Source organism: Hippoglossus stenolepis, chromosome 3 (assembly GCF_022539355.2).
Source record: "Hippoglossus stenolepis isolate QCI-W04-F060 chromosome 3, HSTE1.2, whole genome shotgun sequence".
Taxonomy (NCBI): Eukaryota; Metazoa; Chordata; class Actinopteri; order Pleuronectiformes; family Pleuronectidae; genus Hippoglossus; species Hippoglossus stenolepis.
In genome coordinates this window covers 377,978-382,977 of record NC_061485.1, presented here as the reverse complement: position 1 = coordinate 382,977, position 5,000 = coordinate 377,978, and the positions used below count along the sequence as shown (strand labels likewise).

The following is a 5,000-nucleotide window of genomic DNA, read 5'->3' as shown; positions in this document are numbered from 1 at the left end:
CCTGTAGAACACGTGACCTGTGGAACACCTGACCTGTAGAACACCTGACCTGTAGAACAAGTGACCTGTAGAACAAGTGACCTGTAGAACACCTGACCTGTAGAACACCTGACCTGTAGAACAAGTGACCTGTGGAACACCTGACCTGTAGAACACCTGACCTGTAGAACAAGTGACCTGTGGAACACCTGACCTGTGGAACACGTGACCTGTAGAACAAGTGACCTGTAGAACACCTGACCTGTAGAACACCTGACCTGTGGAACACGTGACCTGTAGAACACCTGACCTGTAGAACACCTGACCTGTGGAACACCTGACCTGTAGAACACCTGACCTGTAGAACACCTGACCTGTGGAACACCTGACCTGTAGAACACCTGACCTGTAGAACAAGTGACCTGTAGAACAAGTGACCTGTAGAACACCTGACCTGTAGAACACCTGACCTGTAGAACAAGTGACCTGTGGAACACCTGACCTGTAGAACACCTGACCTGTAGAACAAGTGACCTGTGGAACACCTGACCTGTGGAACACGTGACCTGTAGAACAAGTGACCTGTAGAACACCTGACCTGTAGAACACCTGACCTGTGGAACAAGTGACCTGTGGAACACCTGACCTGTGGAACACGTGACCTGTAGAACAAGTGACCTGTAGAACACCTGACCTGTAGAACACCTGACCTGTGGAACACCTGACCTGTGGAACACCTGACCTGTAGAACACCTGACCTGTGGAACACCTGACCTGTGGAACACCTGACCTGTAGAACACCTGACCTGTGGAACAAGTGACCTGTGGAACACCTGACCTGTGGAACACGTGACCTGTAGAACACGTGACCTGTAGAACAAGTGACCTGTAGAACACCTGACCTGTAGAACACCTGACCTGTAGAACAAGTGACCTGTGGAACACCTGACCTGTGGAACACGTGACCTGTAGAACAAGTGACCTGTAGAACACCTGACCTGTAGAACACCTGACCTGTGGAACACGTGACCTGTAGAACACCTGACCTGTAGAACACCTGACCTGTAGAACACCTGACCTGTAGAACAAGTGACCTGTAGAACACCTGACCTGTAGAACACGTGACCTGTAGAACACCTGACCTGTAGAACACCTGACCTGTAGAACAAGTGACCTGTAGAACACCTGACCTGTAGAACACCTGACCTGTAGAACACGTGACCTGTGGAACACCTGACCTGTAGAACACCTGACCTGTAGAACACCTGACCTGTAGAACAAGTGACCTGTGGAACACCTGACCTGTGGAACACGTGACCTGTAGAACAAGTGACCTGTAGAACACCTGACCTGTAGAACACCTGACCTGTGGAACACGTGACCTGTAGAACACCTGACCTGTAGAACACCTGACCTGCAGAACACCTGACCTGTAGAACAAGTGACCTGTAGAACACCTGACCTGTAGAACAAGTGACCTGTAGAACACCTGACCTGTAGAACACCTGACCTGTAGAACACGTGACCTGTAGAACACCTGACCTGTAGAACACCTGACCTGTAGAACACGTGACCTGTAGAACACCTGACCTGTAGAACACCTGACCTGTAGAACACCTGACCTGTAGAACACGTGACCTGTAGAACACCTGACCTGTAGAACACCTGACCTGTAGAACACCTGACCTGTAGAACACGTGACCTGTAGAACACCTGACCTGTAGAACACCTGACCTGTAGAACACCTGACCTGTAGAACACCTGACCTGTAGAACACATGACCTGTGGAACACCTGACCTGTAGAACACCTGACCTGTGGAACACCTGACCTGTAGAACACCTGACCTGTGGAACACCTGACCTGTGGAACACCTGACCTGTAGAACACCTGACCTGTAGAACACCTGACCTGTAGAACACGTGACCTGTGGAACACCTGACCTGTAGAACAAGTGACCTGTGGAACACCTGACCTGTAGAACACCTGACCTGTAGAACAAGTGACCTGTAGAACAAGTGACCTGTAGAACACGTGACCTGTAGAACACCTGACCTGTAGAACACCTGACCTGTAGAACACCTGACCTGTAGAACAAGTGACCTGTAGAACAAGTGACCTGTAGAACAAGTGACCTGTAGAACACGTGACCTGTAGAACACCTGACCTGTAGAACAAGTGACCTGTGGAACACCTACCTGTAGAACAAGTGACCTGTAGAACACCTGACCTGTAGAACAAGTGACCTGTGGAACACCTGACCCATGTTGTGTTGTATTGTGTAATGTTGTGTCGTGTCTTGTTGTATTGTGTAATGTTGTGTCGTGTCTTGTTGTACAGACAGAGATGTATGAGGTTGTGATTGGCTCCCTCGGGTCCCGACGCTGCGTTCACGTCCAGCAGCTGAGCATTCAGCCTTGACGGCGCCCCCTGGCAGCGCCTCACGCTTCGACCTTGCAGGTTTTGACACTCGCAGCTATAACTCCAGTGTTCAGTGGTGGAGAGGAACGAGGCCGTGATTCAGTCTGCTGGTGCTACACACAGTGGTGTGGACATACTTTAAGCAAAGAGTGATTACCTGGATCAATATGTAGTCACGGGTACACAGATCAATCCGGAGGTTGCTTGGAGTGGACGTGTCGTTAGCGGCAGACGAGGCTGTGATTTGTTGGCTCCTACGAGCGGCGGCTTCTCTGGACTGTGAACAGGAGCAGCAGTCAGCTGCTGTTTAATGGAACTCGCATCCAGAAGGTCAATTAAACAGCGACTGGAGATCTACGACACGAAACATCGCAGAGACTGGCGTCCTCCTCACGTGGAAAAGATTTCAGTCGAAGAAACAATGAATTTAATGATCAGATTATAACCAGATCCAGTTTGATCCCGATCGACCACTGAAGGGTGAACGTTACGGATCCTCTTGTTTCTGCCGTCACGTCCCAAAGCGACAGTGAGAAGCTCAGAGTGAATCTGCATCCTGGGAGAAGCAGCAGCACAGGGAACTAACCCTAACCCAGCACAGGGAACTAACCCTAACCCAGCACAGGGAACTAACCCTAACCCAGCACAGGGAACTAACCCTAACCCAGCACAGGGAACTAACCCTAACCCAGCACAGGAACTAACCTAACCCAGCACAGGAACCCTAACCCTAACCCAGCACAGGGAACTAACCCTAACCCAGCGAACTAACCTAACCCAGCACAGGGAACTAACCCTAACCCAGCACAGGGAACTAACCCTAACCCCGTTGGGGAGCGACGCACCCGACTCTGACCCGACCTCTTAGCACAGACCCCCCCCACGCCCACAGCACGGCAGGCTGTGCCACAGGAAATTACAGGAAATTAAAGCTCCAGCGATTTCATGACATGAGATGACGGAAGTTTTAAGTGTTTATTATAATTTCACTTTCACTCATGTATATTATGTATATTCTGATTTGTGATTATGATTTTTATACAAATTGAATTGAATTGAATGTCCAAAGAGACATGTTTGACACCATGTAACTGCCACATACTACTAACATGTGTCCTTTACATCGGCATTGTTGTCAAGCAATCCATCCACTAGAGGGCAGCGCAGAGTGGAGAGTTTCTGACATGTGGAAGAGGTCGTGATCATTTTCCTCTTTTTGTCCGTGACGTGATTAAACACACGTGGACGATGAATTCTCTATCAACTGTAACTGTCCCTGTGTCCCGGTGACGGAACATTTCAGCTGTGTCTCATTCAGCGGCAGCAGAGGAACCGATCTGCGCAGCCAACGTCGACCGAGTCCTCCAACAGCCGCGCACACCGCGTCGGCCGAATCCAAACAAGCATCTTGAACTACACTGCCCCCCCATGGTTTCCAGCGGCACTGCTCTGTTTCGTCTGTATCTGTTTGGACTGAAGGCTTCGTCTTTCAGGATCTGAGGACGAGGACGAATCAGCTTCACTGAGACACACAGACACACACTGAGACACACACTGAGACACACTGACACACACACAGACACACACTGAGACACACACTGAGACACACAGACACACACACAGACACAGACACACACAGACACACACTGACACACACTGAGACACACACTGAGACACACACTGACACACACACACTAAGACACAGACACACACACAGAGACACACACTGAGACACACACACTGAGACACACAGACACACACACTGAGACACACACACACAGACACACACTGAGACACACACTGAGACACACACAGACACACACTGAGACACACAGACACACGCTGACACACACAGACACACACTGAGACACACACAGACACACACACTGAGACCACACACTGAGACACACACTGAGACACACACTGAGACACACACAGACACACACAGACACACACACTGAGACACACAGACACACACACAGACACACAGACTGAGACACACACACTGAGACACACACTGAGACACACAGACACACACACAGAGACACACACTGAGACACACACACTGAGACACACACTGAGACACAGACACACAGACTGAGACAACAGACACACACACTGAGACACACACACAGACACACACTGAGACACACACAGACACACACACTGAGACACACACAGACACACACACAGACACACACTGAACACGCAGACACACACTGAGACACACACAGACACACACTGAGACACACACTGAGGCACACACAGACACACACTGACACACACACAGACACACACTGAGACACACAGACACACACTGAGACACACAGACACACACTGAGACACACACAGACACACACAGACACACACTGACACACACAGACACACACAGACACACACTGAGACACACACAGACACACACAGACACACACTGAGACACACACAGACACACACAGACACACACAGACACACACTGAGACACACACTGAGACACACACAGACACACACAGACACACACTGAGACACTGAGACACACAGACACACACAGACACACACTGAGACACACACAGACACACACAGACACACACACACACAGACACA

The 5,000-nt window shown here is 50.1% G+C and overlaps 1 protein-coding gene across 3 annotated transcripts in view; it reads right to left on the bottom strand.

The window, feature by feature from the left end:
- The window catches only part of LOC118105430 (metabotropic glutamate receptor 7), a 103,353-nt gene that overhangs the window by 32,047 nt on the left and 66,306 nt on the right, over positions 1–5,000 (bottom strand). The gene's annotated exons all lie outside the window — the stretch shown is intronic.